Source organism: Triticum aestivum, chromosome 3D (genome assembly GCF_018294505.1).
Source record: "Triticum aestivum cultivar Chinese Spring chromosome 3D, IWGSC CS RefSeq v2.1, whole genome shotgun sequence".
In the NCBI taxonomy this organism is placed as follows: domain Eukaryota; kingdom Viridiplantae; phylum Streptophyta; class Magnoliopsida; order Poales; family Poaceae; genus Triticum; species Triticum aestivum.
In genome coordinates, this window is record NC_057802.1 from 102,393,441 (window position 1) to 102,414,038 (window position 20,598).

Below are 20,598 nucleotides of genomic sequence, written 5' to 3' on the forward strand. Positions count from 1 at the left end.
ACAATATTATCTTGCGAGCCATGATTTGGCATTTTGGATCACTGCCTCACATTCAGTGATTAGGAATCGCTTTTGGTCACTGGTCAGTTTAGTTTCTCGCAGCGACAGCGGCAGGGCGCGATAGGAAGTCGGGCTCTGCTTTCCGTTATCCTTTCTTATACGATCTGTTTTCTGAGAACGACTGTAAAAACAGCTCGTGATGGCAATCGCATACTACTTGAAATAAACATTCACATTAGAAGCTCACCTTTAATCTGTAAGCGAGCATTTTAGCACCTATTCTTGCAAATGAGATTTGACAGCTGAGGAGCCAGAAGATTCTTTTTTTTTTTTGATAAGAAGCCAGAAGATTCTAGTACAACCGATGATGTCCTGATGTCAATCTAATCTGTCTTTCGGTAAACTTGTTACGTGCAGCCATGTAGAAAAAGAAGAACTTGTTACGTGCAGCCATGTAGAAAAAGAAGAACTTGTTACGTGCAGCAAGTCAGCAACCACATACACTCGATCGAGGCCGTACAGTTACAGTGCACATCGGATGCCCGTAACGGCCACAGCGCAGCAACGGCTTTTTTATGACTCCGACCAAATTAAATGTGTTGGTACGTACTCCACAGAAATAACTACACATTGATGCCAGAATTAACGTTCAGCTCGCTCGTAGTAGGAGTAGTAGATTTTTCTCTTCTTTTCTGGGTCGTTTGCACGGCGTGACATTCAAAATTCAAACCGAATCGTCCATCCATGGATCTGTGGTGGCAGCAGTGTTTCATTTATACAGGTACACGGTACACTTAATTGCTCTTGCATCATGCACTCCGTATCATCACTTACTATCAGAGTGGTGACATCTTGAGCCGTTGCATTCGTACAAAACTCCCTCCGTCCCATAATAATACTCCGGCAGTAATTTGGCTTCACTGGCTTGTTTCCGAGCGCGGTAAAAACACTGTGTTGGAGATCTTAACCGCGACCATTATCCATGTTTCAATTCCAACGTGTTCGCAGTTGCAGAGAGCTTCTCAGCTCAGCTCGACGATGATGTAAGGAATGAATGGGCCAATGGGCCATGTGTGTCTCTGACATCTTGAAAGCAAGCAGAGTATGGCGGCGTCGGCTTTACTGCTTGCATGTGTACGCGCGTGTCTGCGCTGCGGTGTGCGCCCGTCAGTGTGTCAGGGTCAGAGCGCAGTAACTTTGCGTGGAAGTAACCGATCGAGGCGCCGTGGGATCCATCATCTGCCTACCGATTCTACTGTCGTCCTACTAGTACCGCTGTATTTCGTGTCGTGGCAGATACAGAGAGTACTCTGCAACGTTTCGGTTGTACATAAGTATTTGGTACACAAGCATTCAAGTTAGTTTGTCAAACCACAACTATCAAACGGAGTAATAGTGTAGTACTACGTCTGTACGTGCAGTGCTACGTCGAGTCGTCGACCAAACATAAATCGCCGGTTAATTGGTTGACAAGGTCAAACTGGAAGCTCAACTGGTCGTACTACACCGGTACTACTACCATTTAGAGCGAGGTCGTCTTAGAATGAGCAATTTACGGAGAGTTCCAAAATGGTCGACAGATTCATAATCGATCAACGCGAAAATGCGTTCGTGCAGAAGAAGAAACTTCATCCACACGATCAAAGCTGACGATTTTGAAGCCTCGACATTCAGAAAAGGCGAAAGTTTCCCTCGATTACTTTACAAGCTTGCTCGGTGAGAAAAAGACGCGACTGTGCACACTTAATTGTGATGAATTGCAGCTGTCTGGGGAGTATCTGCTGGAACTCCTGCAGCGGCTCGGATTCAGTCCCAAGTGGAGAGAATGGGTCGCCCTGCTCCTCAAAACTGCATCCTCCTCGGCCATGTTAAATGGTTCGCCGGGTCCCAGCTTCTGGCACTGTCGGGGCCTCCGGCAGGGCGACCCCCTCTCGCCCCTGCTCTTCATCCTTGACATCGACCCCCTCCATCACCTGCTAACCAAATGAAATGATCGATATGGCTGACTAGGGGGGATAGGCAACTACCAATTTTTAGCTTTTCGGGGGGGGGGGGGGGGGATAGGCAACTACCAATTTGTAGCTTTTCTTAACAAATTAGGTTTAGCAACAAATAGGTTGTCTAGATGTGCAACTAGGTGAGCAACCTATATGATACAAACAACGACAACAACTAGTGCAAGCAAAGGATACAACACAATAATAGCTTGCACAAAGTAAAGGGAAGAGATAACCACAAGTGGAGCCAGTGGAGACGAGGATGTGTTACCGAAGTTCCTTCCTTTTGGGGGAAGTACGTCTCCGTTGGAGCGGTGTGGAGGCACAATGCTCCCCAAGAAGCCACTAGGGCCACCGTATTCTCCTCACGCCCTCACACAATGCGAGATGCCGTGATTCCACTAGTGGTTCCCTTGAAGGCGGCGACCGAACCTTTACAAACAAGGTTGGGGCTCCCAACGAAACCACGCAGCTTCACCACAATGGAATATGCCTCCGAGGTGACCTCAACCGTCTAGGGTGCTCAAACACCCAAGAATAACAAGATTCACAAGAGATTAGTGGGGGGTCAAATTTCTCTTGGTGGAAGTGTAAATCCGGGCCTTCTCAACCAATCCCTAGAAAATCAACAAGTTTGATTGGCTAGGGAGAGAGATCGGGCGAAAATGAGCTTTGGAGCAACAATGGAGCATGGGGGAAAAGAGGTCGGTCAACTTGGGGAAGAAGACTTCCTTTTATAGTGGGGGAGCAATTCCAACCGTTATCCAACATATTAGCCCGCAGAGGGCGGTACTACCGCTTAGGGGAGCGGTACTACCGCTGGCAGTAGCGGTACTACCGCGAGCCCGAGTGGTACTACGGCAGAGACACAACGCAGGACCCAAGAGAGGGAGCGGATGTGGACGAGAGGGCCTGGGCGGCACTAGTAGCGGTGGTAGCTGCGGTACTACCGCTCACGAGCGGTACTACCACTGCTACTGCCACTACTACTGCTGCAGAACCCGACACGAGAAACTCAGTCTCGAATCGAGGCGGTATCAACACTGAACCAGAGCCGCATTACCTCTCATGGCCAGGAGCGGTACTACCGCTGTGAGACAGCGGTACTACCGCTGATGGCCATAGGCGGTACTGCCGCTCTGGACCAGCGGCACTACCGCTGGAGCCATCCTTATGCCACATCCACGAGAACGGAGAACTCCAAAGATGCGGGAATGAGCTGGGGGTGCATGAATGATGTGTACGTGTTGATTCCACCCTAGCCTTTCCAATGCGGATCCCCTCTTGATAGTACGGTGTCTCCTACGACTTAAGTCCACCACAACCGAAATGAAGGAGCCTACACCGTCTTCACTTTTAGCTCCGAGGGGAAAGAATCGTCTCGTCCAATGAATGAATATCTGAAATGCTCAATGCACAGGATTAGTCCGCAAATGCATTGTCATCAATCACCAAAACCACTTAGAGAGAGGCATGCCCTAACAATCTCCCCCTTTTTGGTGGATTGATGACAATACAGGATTTGCATAAAGATATGACAGGAGAGTAAGCGAAACCCCATAGACTACAAAATATAGACGGGCTCCCCCTCGATGTGTTCACTTAATTAGAAGTGCCTTTGGAATGCAAAGTACACACATTAGGATCAACACTCCCCCTATATTTTATAGCCTGACAACACTTGCATCTAAAATGAGAGAATAGAGCTAGGAGGCAATAGAGTAGTAAGTGAGCAACGTAGAATCAAGATAAGCATGCAACTCACATACTACCAAAGTACTCGACATACATAGATAATAATAGGATATGGTAGCATATGTCTCACACCATATTATAGGGTAACCAGGTCTCACGAGCACAAACAAAACCAAAGCAAATGACGACAAAAGAGTTTGCGAGAAAGACAAGACAAGGCAAATAAGACACACACTCGCAACTCGACACACACTCGCAAGATAGGGTAGCATACATCTCTAAGAACCAGGAGAGTCTACAGTGTATTGTCGAGACAAAGGTTCATGATCTTGATGTAAAGATCACAGAGGTTCAGACTATCATGCAGAAGCTTAGAGATGATGTCGAGGCAAGCACGATTGCTGCAGATAATAGTGGAGATGAGTGACCTACTACTCAGAGATTTCAGACGGTACCCAGGGCACCCAGATCTTCAGCCGTGCCAGTTACAGATACGAGGACCACTCATTCTACACCTTCCGGTACTACCACAGTACCACCTCTAGTTTCTACTCCACTAGCCCAGTAGATATCATCAGAAGCATTTGTGGACGGACTCATCTCAACGCCATCTACGCACACCAGAGCCAACAGCCAAAAGTCACCTTCAAGAGCTCCCGAGGATCGTGCCTAGAGAGACGCATAGCTCTATACCTTTATGAACTTTTTGGTACTTGTTGCCAATGGGAAGAAATTGTAAATATCATTAGGCTTCGAGAGAGACAGAGTTTCTTGCTTTTGTCCTTTGGTTTTTCTCAAGTTCTTGTTCGGGAACGTAGCATGTAATTTCAAAAATTGTCCTACGATCACGCAAGATCTATCTAGGAGATGCATAGCAACAAGAGGGGGACAGTGCATCCACGTACCCTCGTAGACCGAAAACGGAAGCGTTTACTTAACGCGGTTGATGTAGTCGAACATCTTCTTGATTCAACCGATCAAGTACCGAATGTACGACACCTCCGAGTTCTGCACACATTCAGCATGATGACGTCCCTTGAACTCTTGATCCAGCAAAGTGTCGAGGGAGAGTTTCGTGAGCACAACGACGTGGTGACGGTGATGGTGAAGTGATCTGCATAGGGCTTCGCCTAAGCACTATGACAATATGACCGGAGGAGCAAACTGTGGAGGAGGGCGCCGCACACGGCTAGGAACAATTGATGTGTGTTAGAGGCACCCTGCCCCCGTATATAAAGGATGGAGAGGGGAGGAGGCCGGCCTAGGGGCGCCCCAAGTGGGAGAAGTCCCACTTGGGCTCCTAGTCCAATTCGGCCCCCACCTTTCCTTTTATCGGAGGGGAAAGGGGGGAGGAGAGGGAGGAGGAGAAGGAAAGGGGGGCGCCGCCCCCTCCCCTAGTCCAATTCGGACTCCTTCCCTGGGGTGGGGGGGGGGGTGGGGGCGCCACCCCTTGTGGGCTGCCTTGCCTCCCTCCTATGGCCCATATGGCCCATATCTTCCCCCGGGGGGTTCCGGTAACCCCCCCGGTACTCCGATACATTCTGAAACACTTTCGGTGTCTGAATACTATCGTACAATATATCAATCTTTACTCTCGACCATTTCGAGACTCCTCGTCATGTCCGTGATTTCATCCGGGACTCCGAACAATCTTCGGTCACCAAAACACATAACTCATAATACAAATCGTCATCGAACGTTAAGCGTGCGGACCCTACGGGTTCGAGAACTATATAGAAATGACCAAGACACATCTCTGGTCAATAACCAATAGTGGAACCTGGATGCTCATATTGGTTCCTACATATTCTACGAAGATCTTTATCGGTCAAACCGTAATGACAACATACGTCATTCCCTTTGTCATCGGTATGTTACTTGCCCGAGATTCGATCATCGGTATCTTCATACCTAGTTCAATCTCGTTACCGGCAAGTCTGTTTACTCGTTCCATAATACATCATCCCGTGACTAACTCATTAGTCACATTGCTTGCAAGGCTTATCACGATGTGCATTACAGAGAGGGCCCAGAGATACCTCTCCGATACTCGCAATGACAAATCCTAATCTCGATCTATGCTAACCCAACAAACACCTTCGAAGATACCTGTAGAGCATCTTTATAATCACCCAGTTACGTTGTGACGTTTGATAGCACACAAGGTATTCCTCCGGTATTCGGGAGTTGCATAATCTCATAGTCAAAGGAATATGTATAAGTCATGAAGAAAGCAATAGCAATAAAACTTAACGAACATTATGCTAAGCTAACGGATGGGTCTTGTCCATCACATCATTCTCCTAATGATGTGATCCCGTTCATAAAATGACAACTCATGTCTATGGTTAGGAAACTTAACTATCTTTGATTAACGAGCTAGTCTAGAAGAGGCTTACTAGGGACACTGTGTTTTGTCTATGTATCCACACATGTATCAAGTTTCCGGTTAATACAACTCTAGCATGAATAATAAACATTTATCATGATATAAGGAAATATAAAATAACAACTTTATTATTGCCTCTAGGGCATATTTCCTTCAGTCTCCCACTTGCACTAGAGTTAATAATCTAGCTCACATCACCATGTGATTAACACCAATAGTTCACATCACCATGTGATTAACACCCAAAGGGTTTTACTAGAGTCAATAATCTAGTTCACATCGCCATGTGATTAGCACCCAAAGAGTACTAAGGTGTGATCATGTTTTGTTTGTGAGAGAGGTTTAGTCAACGGGTCTGCCATATTCAGATCCGTATGTATTTTGCAAATTTCTATGTCTACAATGCTCTGCACCGAGATACTCTAGCTAATGGCTCCCACTTTCAATACGTATCCAGATTGAGATTCACAGTCATTTGGATCGGTGTAAAAGCTTGCATCGACATAACACTTTACGACGAACTCTTTGTCACCTCCATAACCAAGAACCATTTCCTTAGTCCTCTTTAGGTACCTAAGGATAATTTTGATCGTTGTCCAGTGATCTACTCCTAGATCACTATTGTACCCCCTTGCGAAAACTCATGGCAAGGTATACAATAGGTCTGGCACACAACATGGCATACTTTACAAAACCTATGGTTGAGGCATAGGGAATGACTGTCATTCTCTCTCTATCTTCTGTCGTGGTCGGGTTTTGAGTCTTACTCAGCTTCACACCTTACAATACATGATATAATTCCTTCTTTGACTGGTCCATTTTGAACTCCTTCAAAATCTTGTCAAGGTGTGCGCTTTGTGAAAGTCCTATTAAGCGTCTCAATCTATCTCCATAGATCTTGATGCTCAATACATAAGTAGCTTTACCGAGGTCTTTTATTGGAAAAATTCTTATTCAAGTATCCTTTTATGCTATCCAGAAATTTTATATCATTTTCGATCAACAATATGTCATCCACATATACTATCAGAAATGCTACAGAGCTCCCACTCACTTTCTTGTAAATACAGGCTTCAAAGCGTATATTCCAACTCCGAGATGCTTGCACCAGTCCATAGATGGATTGCTGGAGCTTGCACACTTTGTTAGCACCTTTAGGATTGATAAAACTTTCTCGTTGCACAATATACAACTCTTCTTTAATAAATCCATTAAGGAATGCAATTTTGACATCCATTTGCCAGATTTCATAAAATGCGGCAATTGCTAACATGATTCGGATAGACTTAAGCATCGCTACGAGTGAGAAAGTCTCATCATAGTCAACTCCTTGAACTTGTCGAGAACCTTTCATGAAAAGTCGAGCTTTGTAGACAGTAACATTACCATCAGCGTCGGTCTTCTTCTTGAAGATCCATTTATTCTCTATGGCTTGCCGATCATCGGGCAAGTCAACCAAAGTCCATACTTTGTTCTCATACATGGATCCTATCTCAGATTTCATGGCCTCAAGCCATTTTGCGGAATCTGGGCTCATCATCGCTTCCTCATAGTTCGTAGGTTTGTCATGGTATAGTAACATGACTTCCAGAACAAGATTACTGTACCACTCTGGTGCGGAACGTGCTCTGGTTGACATACGAGGTTCGGTAGTAACTTGATCTGAAGTTTCACGATCATTATCATTAGCTTCCTCTCTAGTTGGTGTAGGAATCACGGGAACAGTTTTCTGTGATGAACTACTTTCCAATTCGAGAGAAGGTACAGTTACCTCATTGATGCGGCGTGAAGCTACGTCGGTATTTCCCCAAATAGGAAGGGATGATGCAGCACAGCGAGGGTAGGTATTTCCCTCAGTGATGAGACCAAGGTTATCGAACCAGTAGGAGAGCCAAGCAACAATACGTAAGCGGCGCCTGCACACAAATAACAACTACTCGCAACCCGACGTATTAAAGGGGTTGTCAATCCCTTTCGGGTAATGGTGCCAGAAATTGGCAAAATGGACGTGAATAAATTGTAGTAGATTGATAGATCGAACGCCAAATAAAATAAAGAAGAATAAATTGTAGCAAGGTATTTTTGTATTTTTGGTTTAGTAGATCTGAAAATAAAAGCAAGGGAAAATAGATCGCAAAGGCAAATAATATGAGAAAGAGACCCGGGGCCATAGGTTTCACTAGTGGCTTCTCTCAAGAAAAATAGCAAATAGTGGGTAAACAAATTACTATTGTGTAATTGATAGAACTTAAAATACTCATGACGATATCCAGGCAATGATCATTATATAGGCATCACGTCCAAGATTAGTAGACCGACTCCTGCCTGCATCTACTACTATTACTCCACGCATCGACCGCTATCCAGCATGCATCTAGTGTATGAAGTTCATAGAGAAACGGAGTAATGCAACAAGAACGATGACATGATGTAGACAAGATCTACCTATGTAGAGATAGTCCCCATAATTTTATCCTTAATAGCAATGATACATACGTGTCGGTTCCCCTTCTGTCACTGGGATCAAGCACCGTAATGTCGAACCAACTACAAAGCTCCTCTTCCCATTGCAAGATAAATAGATCAAGTTGGCCAAACAAAACCCAAATATCGGAGAAGAAATACGAGGCTATAAGCAATCATGCATATAAGAGATCAAAGAAACTCAAATAACTTTCATGGATATAAAAAGATAGATCTGATCATAAACTCAAAGTTCATCCGATCCCAACAAACACACCGCAAAAAGAGTTACATCATATGGATCTCCAAGAGACCATTGTATTGAGAATCAAACGAGAGAGAGTAAGCCATCTAGGTACTAACCACGGACGCGAAGGTCTACAAAGAACTACTCACGCATCATCGGAGAGGCACCAATGGAAGTGGTGAACCCCTCTGTGATGGTGTCTAGATTGGATCCGGTGGTTCTGGACTCTCCGGTGGCTGGAATTGATTTTCGTCGACTCCCCTAGGGTTTCTGGAATATTGGGGCATTTATAGAGCAAAGAGGCGGTCCGGGGGGCACCCGAGGTGGGCACAACCACCAGGGCGTGCCTGGGCCTTCTGGCGTGCCCTGGTGGGTTGTGCTCCCCTCGGAGCACCCCCCAGGCACAGCCTTGGCCCATTGGGTGTCTTTTGGTCCAAAAAAAATATCTGTAAAGTTTCGTTGCATTTGGATTCCGTTTGGTATTGATTTCCTGCGATGTAAAAAACATGCAGAAAATAGCAACTGGCACTTGGCACTAAGACAATAGGTTAGTACCAAAAAATGATATAAAATGACTATAAAATGATTATAAAACATCCAAGATTGATAATATAACATCATGGAACAATAAAAAATTATAGATACATTGGAGACGTATCAGCATCCCCAAGCTTAATTCCTGCTCGTCCTCGAGTAGGTAAGTGATAAAAACAGAATTGTTGATGTGGAATGCTGCCTAACATGTCATCTCATAATTATTTTCTTTATAGCATTGACATTTGGACTTTTATGTTGTTCAAAGCAATAGTCTAGTTTTGACATGATAACTTTAATACTCAAGCATATCAACAAGCAACCATGTCTTTCAAAATATCAACGCTAAAATAAGCTATCCCTAGCCCATCATGCTCAATCATTGATCCATTCATGAAACACACTCGAATATTAACTACACCCAATGCTCAAGTATGACCATATTGCCTCCTAGTTGGTGCTTTTATAAGAGAAGATGGAGACTAAAATTCCAAAAATAAAAATTGCATAAAGTAAAAGAAAGGCCCTTCGCAGAGGGAAGTAGGGATTTGTAGAGGTGCCAGAGCTTAAAGCGAAAAACTTAGAGATAAAAACATTTTGGGAGGTGTGCCTTTCCCACCAATGAAAATGACTTAGAGTTCCCTACACTTTCCATGCTAGATATATCATAGGCGGTTCCCAAATAGAAAATAAAGTTTATTCCTTTTCCACCATACTTTCACTTTCCATGGCTAGCCGAATCCATGGTGTCCTTCCATACCAACACTTTCCAAGGAATTTATTATTTGATAACATAAAGTAAATTCATTTTTCATTTCAGGACTGGGCATCCCTAATACCTTTGCCTTACTCTCGTGCAATGACAAGTGAATAAACACTCATCGTGAGAATAACACATCTAGCATGGAAAATATTAGCCACCCCTAACCGCTCCGTGAGCGGTACGAACACACAAAATAGAAGTTTATTTTGAAAATTAGAGATGGCACATACAAATTTGCTTAGAACGGCAAAAGAATACCACATATAGGTAGATATAGTGCACTCATGTGGCAAACCTGGTTTAAAGGTTTTTGGATGCACAAGTAGTGATCATACTTAGTGCAAAATGAAGGCTAACAAAAGATTGAGAAGCGACCAACCAAGAAACGAATAATCTCATAAGCGAGCATTAAGTATAATTAACACCGACTAATGCACCACAAGTAGGATATAATTTCATTGCATAATTATTGACTTTCGTGCTTGCATAGGGAATCACAAACCTTAACACCAATATTCTTACTAAAGCATAATTACTCATCAAGATGACTCACATATCACATCATCATATCTCAAAACTATTACTAAGAATCAAGTTTATTTTGTCCAATGATCTTCATGAAAGTTTTTATTATATCCTTCTTGGATATCTATCACTTTAGAACTAATTTTCATATGTTGCTTTTGACAAGCTCAAACAAATATAAGTGAAGATCACGAGCATAAAATTTCTTTCTCTCAAATTAATTTAAGTGAAGCAAGAGAGAATTTCTTGAAAATTTTACTAACTCTCAAATAAATCTAAGTGAAGCAAGAGAGCATTTCTTAAAAAATACTAAAGCACACCATGCTCAAAAAGATATAAGTGAAGCACTAGAGCAAGTCCATAACTCATAAAAATTTAAGTGAAGCATAGAGAGCAATTTTAACAAGTCATGACATAATTTTAGATCTCTCAAATAGGTGTGTCCAGCAAGGAATCAAGACTTAAAACACAAAATAAATCTAGAAAAGACTCATATCATACAAGGCGCTCCAAGCAAAATACATAGTGTGTGATGAATGAAAATATAGCTTCGAGTAAAATACCGATGGTCGTTAGAAGAAAGAGGGGATGCCACTCGGGGCATCCCCAAGCTTAGTTGCTTGCTCTCTTTTGGATAATAGCTTGGGACGCCGGGGCATCCCCAAGCTTAGGCTCTTCTTACTCCTTATTCCTTCATCCATCATAAGATAACCCAAAACTTGAAAACTTCTATCACACAAAACTCAACAAAACCTTCGTGAGATCCATTAGTATAAGAAAGCAAATCACTACTATAACTGTAGCAAAGCAATTCATATTTTGTTCTTGCATTATATCTATTGTATTCCAACTTTTATATGGCAAAAACTCATCAAAGAAAACCATAGAGCCATCAAAACAAGCACACAACGCAAAGATAACAGAATCTGTCAAAAACAAAATAGTCTGTAGCAATCTAGATATTTCGAATACTTCTGAAACTCCAACAATTCTAAAAAATTAGGACGACCTGAGCAATTTGTATATTAATCTTCTGAAAAATGAATTGGCATTTTATCACGCTCTGGTAAAAAATGAGAATTGTTTTCGTGAGCGCAAAAGTTTCTGTTTTTCAGCAAGATCAAACAACTATCACCCAAGAAGATCCTAAAGGCTTTACTTGGAACAAACACTAATTAAAACACAAAAAACAAAATCATAAAAGTAGCATAATTGTGTCAACACTCAAGAATAGAAAGCAAAAAGCAAAAATAAATTTTATTCATTGGGTTGCCTCCCAACAAGCGCTATAGTTTTACACCCTTAGCTAGGCATAAAGTAAGGATCTAAGTTTTGTCATACGTAGTTTTAGCTACTTTGGTAAGGGTTTTCTCAAACCCGGGAGGCTCTTTACGCTTCCCTAGATTCTCAGGAAAAGAACCATCTTTAGATCCAAAATATCCAATCGCTTGTTGCAAAAAGTAATCAAAGTATTCATGCGATTGATACTACCATTGAGATGTTTGAGGGGTTCATTATATTTCTGTATTTCAACCATATGTTTATGCAAATCACCAAGTTTGTCCATCATTTGGACTCCCTCAGGGGTGAAAGAAAACCCCTTCTTTTGAGGTGCAACTCCCAATATTCCTTCTAAAATTTCATAGGCAGCATTGGCATCAAGCTCAATAAAATTCCCTTTAGCAGCAAAATCTAGGAGTTGTCTATGATGCAAAGCCAATCCAATGTAAAAATTACGAAGCAAGATCTTAGCGCCCCCCTTTAAATTGCAAATACGATAAGATTCCATAAGCCTATGCCAAGCATCTTTCAAATTTTCTCCTTGTCTTTGTTTGAAGTAAAGAACTTCAAAATCTGGTGACAGAGGAGGAGTAGGCACGCTAGTCATTATGAGTAGGAAGCAAGAACACGGATAGATCTGACGAGAAAACGGCGAACGAAAAAGAGGGGCGAATAAAACGGCAAAATTTTCTGAAGTGGGGGAGAGGAAAACGAGAGGCAAATGGCAAACAATGTAAATTGCGAGGAGATGAGATTTGTGATTAGGAACCTGGTATATGTTGAAGATCCTCCCCGGCAACGGCGCCAGAAATTGGCACGTGGCCGGAGACAATCTTGACGTGATCCTCCCTGGCAACGGCGCCAGAAGTTCCTTTTGATGTGGCTTGAAGCTACGTCGGTATTTCCCCAAAGAGGAAGGGATGATGCATCACATCGACGGTAGGTATTTCCCTCAGTGATGAGACCAAGGTTATCGAACCAGTAGGAGAAGCAAGCAACAACACGTAAGCGGCGCCTGCACACAAATAACAACTACTCGCAACTCGACGTATTAAAGGGGTTGCCAATCCCTTTCGGGTAACGGTGCCAGAAATTGGCAAAACGGACGTGAATAAATTGTAGAAGATTGATAGATCGAACGCCAAGTAAAATAAATAAGAATAAATTTCAGCAAGGTATTTTTGGTTTAGTAGATCTGAAAATAAAAGCAAGGGAAAATAGATCGCAAAGACAAATAATATGAGAAAGAGACCCGGGGGTCGTAGGTTTCACTAGTGGCTTCTCTCGAGAAAAATAGCAAACGGTGGGTAAACAAATTACTGTTGGGCAATTGATAGAACTTCAAATACTCATGACGATATCCAGGCAATGATCATTATATAGGCATCATGTCCAAGATTAATAGACCGACTCCTGCCTGCATCTACTACTATTACTACACACATCAACCGCTATCCAGCATGCATCTAGTGTATTAAGTTCATTGATAAACGGAGTAATGCAATAAGAACGATGACATGATGTAGACAAGATCTATCTATGTAGAGATAGACCCCATCGTTTTATCCTTAGTAGCAACGATACATACGTGTCGGTTCCCCTTCTGTCACTGGGATCAAGCACCGTCAGATCGAACCCACTACAAAGCACCTCTTCCCATTGCAAGATAAATAGATCAAGTTGGACAAACAAAAACCAAATACCGGAGAAGAAATACGAGGCTATAAGAAATCATGCATATAAGAGATCAAATAAACTCAAATAACTTTCATGGATATAAAAATATAGGTCTGATCATAAACTCAAAGTTCATCCGATCCCAACAAACACACCGTAAATAGAGTTACATCATATGGATCTCCAAGAGACCATTGTATTGAGAATCAAATGAGAGAGAGGAAGCCATCTAGCTACTAACTACGGACCCGAAGGTCTAGAAAAAAAATACTCACACATCATCGGAGAGGCACCAATGGAAGTGGTGAACCCCTCTGTGATGGTGTCTAGATTGGATCTGGTGGTTCTGGACTCTGCGGTGGCTGGAATTGATTTTCGTCGACTCCCCTAGGGTTTCTGGAATATTGGGGTATTTATAGAGAAAAGAGGCGGTCCAGGGGCACCTGAGGTGGGCACAACGCACCAGGGCGCGCCTGGGCCTCCTGGCGCACCCTGGTGGGTTGTGCTCCACTCGGAGCACCCCCACTACAAAAAAATACAGTTCTGTGATGATACGTGTTTGTCACAGTAGGTCACGTTTTCTGTCATGCATGTACATCCATGATGATTTTATGACAGAATCAAGATAGTCATACCTGTGCTGTTGTAGAAGTGTTCCATGACATTACCAAAATTATCATCACGGAAGTGTGCACTTCCATGATGATAAATCGCGCGTCATAGAAGTGCTTTCGTCAAGGCTGACCGACACATGGCATCCACCGTAACGGTTCGCCGTTAAGCTATGGGGTCCGGTTTTGGATCCGATAACCCATTAACAGCCCGGACCAATGAGGATTTTCCACGTGTAAAATTGTCATTGGCCGGAGGAAACACGTGTTGGCTCAACGTTGGGACAAATGTCATCCATTCATTGGACAGGAGGCGCCTATGATAGGTCGACACGTGGCACGGCCCAATAGAGGCCCATTACAGTGAAAAGGCCAGCCTGTTTGACTTGGTCAAAAAGTAACGAGCTGGCCCACGAAAAGCCTGTTAACGGCCTGTTCGTATATAGCCCATTTACGGCCCGTTAACTCACAGCCCGTTACGGCCTATCGGAATTAAGCCCAGTAGCTTCATCCGGGCCGTCCAATATGATTCCAGCCCGTTGTAACTTCCGGACCATGTATGGCCCATGAGGTCTTTCGGCCCATACGAGGCCATTTGTAACTCTTGGCCCATTAACGGCCCATGGTGAATCTGGCCCGCAATGAACAGTGTATCACTTTATACCCATTAACAGCCCATTATTCCATGGGGCCATTTCCAACCCATGTTATCTTTCGGCCTTCTCAGGGCCCATTTATTCTTGGGCTTATTTCAAGCATTCGGTTACTTATGGCCCGTTACTGGCCTTTTCTGCTTGTGGGCCAAATTCAGCCCATGGTTACAATTGGCCCGTTCGCGGCCTGTTAATCCGTTGGGCCGTTTTCATAGCATCATCAAATACGACCGATTAATGACGGCCCGTTATGGTCGGCCCATGAACAGACGATTCCAAATCTAGCCCGTTTACGGCCCATAATGCGGTTTGTTATTGGCCCATGTTTGGCCGATCGATCATACGGCCCGTAGAAGGCCCATTGATGCTACGACCCGTAGAAGGCCCATTGTTTCTATGGCCCTTAGAAGGCCCATTGTTTCCACGGCCCGTAGGAGGCCCATGGTAACTACAGTAAATATGTAGCCCATGGTTATTGTGGCCTAGTTTTAAAAAATAGGTTATTGCGGCCACTAGCAAACCGCGGAAAAAGAACTGAACTGACTACAAGCAAACAAATAAACAAGACAACAAGGAAATAAATAAGCAAGCAACTTACGCTAGGCTATCACGGCTATTACACATATTACATCCGCTGGACATCAAAGTTCGCCACCAGTGCAAATATAGGGAACAAAGTCGCATATCATATACACTGGTTGTCAAAGTTGGCGACCAGTGCAAGTAAACGCTGCAGCAAAACAAGTCCAGAACTGAAACCACTTCAGAAGAGCTCAAGAAACAATATCCTGGGTGCCCATAATGCTGGCAAGATGCTTAGCAAGCTTATTAACTTTCTCTTGTTTGGCGCTTAAATCCTCCAGCGCTTGCTGTTGCACCAGAAAGTATGCATCTGAATTCTGCAGGGACTTCCTCAGTCCTTCAGCTTCCTGTCGCAGCACATCTGATCGATGTCTTTCAACTTGAAGTTGAGACTCAAGAAGACGAACTGATTCAGGCAGCGAGTTCGAAGAGCTTGTGCCAGCAGTAGTGGCCAGTAACTCGAACACTACATGAAGACATGACTTTTGGGTTCTCTCACCGTAGTCAAGTTAGTTTTTTTATCAGCTTTCTTGGAGACCGACAGGGATGTCTCACTATCTTGAACCTTATCTGCATTACTTCCTTTACCATTACATAACGGGGTACTGTTCTCCAATATTTTGTTCGCATTCTAAAAGAGAAACAAGCAGACACATCACATGTTTACCATGTTGTATATGAAACTCATTTTGGTAAATCAGTTTAGTAGTAAAGTGGACAGGATAACAGCATGAAACAAACATATATCTATGTACCATGGTCACTTTATGGTCTATATCATTGTAACGCCCGGATAATCAAGCTACAGTAATCCCACGCTAATGGTGCCACGTCACCACGGTTACTTTGCTAATCTACCGTTAGGTCAAACCATTTAAAAATTCAAATTAAAATTAATGTCAACGATAAAAGTTTTTCAAAATTTAAAACAAAAATGTTCGGGAGGTGCCATTAATTAAATTTCGAATTAAATTAATTTATTAAATTCTAAAAATGATTTAAATCTTTAAAATTTAATGTAAAATAAACCGTAGCTCGGATGGAAAAACTTTGTACATGAAAGTTGCTCAGAACGACGAGACGAATCCGAATACGTAGTCCGTTTGTCAGCCACATGTTCCTAGCATAGCGAACATGGAACTTTCCCCCTCCGGTCCGTCTGTCCGAAAACGCGAAACATCGGGAATACTTTCCTGGATGTTCCCCCCTTCGCCGGTACCACCTACTGCCGCGTTAGGGCACACCTAGCACCGCTCATTATCATGTCACGCAACGTCATGCTTATGATTGCATTGTATTTACTGTTTCTTCCCCCCTTCTCTCTGGTAGACTACGAGACCGACGCTGCTGCTGTCTAGTTCGACTACGGAGTTGACGACCCCTCCTACTTGCCAGAGCAACCAGGCAAGCCCCCCCCCTTGATCACCAGATATCGCCTATTCTTCTCTATACTGCTTGCATTAGAGTAGTGTAGCATGTTACTGCTTTCCGTTTATCCTATCCTGATGCATAGCCTGTCCTTGCTTCTACTGTAGTTACCTTTACCTGCAATCCTACATGCTTAGTATAGGATGCTAGTTTTCCATCAGTGGCCCTACATTCTTGTCCGTTTGCTGTGCTATACTATCGGGCCATGATCACTTGGGCGGTGATCACGGGTATATACTTATATACTATATACATGACACTTGTGGTGACTAAAGTCGGGTCGGCTCGTAGGAGTACCCGCAAGTGGATCTTTGTGGTGGAGCGACAGGGTAGGTTGAGACCACCTAGGCGAGAGGTGGGCCTGGCCCTGGACGGCGTCCGCGGTTACTTCAACATAACACGCTTAACGAGTTCTTGGTATTTGATCTGAGTCTGGCCATTTGGTCTATACGCACTAACCGGCTACGCGGGAACAGTTATGGGCACTCGACGTCGTGGTATCAGCCGAAGCTCTTTTTAACGTCGGCGACTGAGTGGCGCGCGCCGCATTGGACTGTAAGCTCGCGCTTGTATTAAGGGGGCTAGGTCTGCTTCCGGCCGTGTACGCAACGTGCAGGTGTGCAATGGGCGATGGGCCCAGACCCCTGCGCGCATAGGGTTTAGACCAGCGTGCTGACCTCTCTGTTGAGCCTAGGTGGGGCTGCGACGTGTTGATCTTCCGAGGCCGGGCATGACCCAGAAAAATGTGTCCGGCCAAATGAGATCGAGCGTGTTGGGTTATGTGGTGCACCCCTGCAGGGAAGTTTATCTATTCGAATAGCCATGTCCCTCGGTAAAAGGACGACCCGGAGTTGTACCTTGACCTTATGACAACTAGAACCGGATACTTAATAAAATACACCCTTACAAGTGCCAGATACAACCCGGTGATCGCTCTCTAACAGGGCGACGAGGAGGGGATCGCCGGGTAGGATTATGCTATGCGATGCTACTTGGAGGACTTCAATCTACTCTCTTCTACATGCTGCAAGATGGAGATGGCCAGAAGTGTAGTCTTCGACAGGATTAGCTATCCCCCTCTTATTCTGGCATCTTGCAGTTCAGTCCACTGATATGGCCCTTTACACATATACCCATGCATATGTAGTGTAGCCCTTGCTTGCGAGTACTTTGGATGAGTACTCACGGTTGCTTTTCTCCCTCTTTTCCCCCTTTCCTTTCTACCTGGTTGTCGCAACCAGATGCTGGAGTCCAGGAGCCAGACGCCACCGTCGACGACGACTCCTACGGCACTGGAGGAGCCTACTACTACGTGCAGCCCGCTGACGACGACCAGGAGTAGTTAGGAGGATCCCAGGCAGGAGGCCTGCGCCTCCTTCGATCTGTATCCCAGTTTGTGCTAGCCTTCTTAAGGCAAACTTGTTTAACTTATGTCTGTACTCAGATATTATTGCTTCCGCTGACTCATCTATGATCGAGCACTTGTATTCGAGCCCTCGAGGCCCCTGGCTTGTATTATGATGCTTGTATGACTTATTTATGTTTTAGAGTTGTGTTGTGATATCTTCCCGTGAGTCCCTGATCTTGATCGTACACAATTGCGTGCATGATTAGTGTACGGTCAAATCGGGGGCGTCACAATCATTCTAGTTTTTCTGCCAAATCAAGATAGAGACACAGTTCAAATAATATTTGTTCAAGACAAAGCAAAATAGACAGAATATAAATGTGGGAAACTATAGAGCAATAACAACACTTGTAATGTGCATGACATGAGAACATAATTGTTTATTCAATTGAAACTGAAATCAACATAGAGCAAGTTACAACAGCAAACTAGTGAAAGAAACATGTTTAAAACATACCCGTTGCGCCATTGGAGTTTCAATTCCATCCTTCAAATTTGAAAATAGTTGGTATGAGTAAATACAGTGATGCAAGAGCAAAGGAGTATGAACCATAGCTACAGAACCTAACCTGAGAACAATTCTTCTTCTCCTTTAAGCGTTGAGTTGGGATTTGGACTGGTGGTCCTCGTGCTTTGGGCACTGCAGTTCCCTTACTAACTGCTCGTGTATGGGTGCTCTGTGGTGGAGACGGTACTGTGTCAACTGGAACTGGGTTACTATCTGTTGGGGTTGGGGTTAGAAGGGGTGTAGCTAGTTCTCTGTCCAACTGGGTAGGGGTACAATCTGCGAGAGTCTGGGTTATGTGTGGTGGGGCTGGTTCTTGGGCAAGTACAACCATGGTTCTATCTGCATCTACTGGTAGCACTATCTTTTCTGAAGACCGTGTTGTTATTCCCTTAGATACTGCCATCACCCTCTCCAATTCAAATGGCTGATAAACAAGAAAAGTAATTGAATGTACATGCATTGTATGATAGACAGGTGCAATGGATAATGGGGAATAAAAGAGGGCATGAAATAATTCACATTTATGTTGTCTAACCAAACAGGATAGCATGACACGATTTCACATATATGATGGCTAACTAAACAGGATAGCATGACACAATTTCACATTATGATGGCTAACTAAAAAAGATGGAAACACATAGTTCAAAATATGATGACTATGTAAACAGTATGACATGATATAACTATATAATGTGTTTATTAAATAGGTTGGCATGCCATAATTCACATACATGCCGCCTGTGGAAAAAAATGATATCATGATATAATTCACGGATAGAATGACATACTTCAAAATATGATGACTGTAAACACTAAACAGGATGAGATGATATAACTATATGATGTCTTTATTAAATGGGTTGCCATGCCATAATTCAGATAGATGTTGTGTATGTAAACATGATGGCATGATATAATTCAAATATATGATATATATAGTAAGCAAGTAAGCAGATGGCAATCCATATATGATGTAAAAACTAAGCAATGCAAGACAACATGCATGACTTGGGTAATATAACCCTGCCAAGTTTGAGCATAGACCTCAGGGGGGAAATAGGACTGGTCATCAGTCTCTGAATCCTCATGTGAGGAGCTCTCTGTAACCAACAAGATGTCTGCTTCTGCAGGTAGCATTGTTTGCTCTGAATACCTTGTTTTCACTCCAGATACTTCCATCACCGCTTCAAATGGCTTATGCACAGGAAGAGTAGTTGAATATACAAACATTGTTGACAAATGGAACATGTAATACAAAAAATGATAGCATGATATAATTCACATACATGATGATTGGCTAAACAACATGGCATTGCATAATTCACATATATAATACCTTTTCAACAAGATATCATTGCATAATTCACATATATAATGTCCAACAAGATGGCAATGCATAATTCACATATATGGTAATTAGCCACTAAATAGGTGGCATTCACACAAAGCATGTCTAAACTAATCAAATGACATAGCAACACAAGACACTATACACATGATATGAGCAACATAACCCTGCCAAGTTAGAGCATACACCTCGGGGGGGGGGGGGAATAGGACTGGTCATCTGTCTCTGAATCATCCTTTGAGGAGCTATCCGTAACCGGCGAGATGTGCGCTTCATCAGATAGCATAGTCTGCTCTGAAGACCTTGTTTTCACTCCAGAATTTTCCATCATCGTGTCAAATGGCTGATGCACACGAAGAGTAGTTGAATGTTCTAACATTGTTGACAAATGTAATACGTAACGAAAAAACGGATGTCCTGATATAATTCACATATAAGATGACTGGCTAAGCAGGATGGCATTGCAAAATTCACATATATGATGCC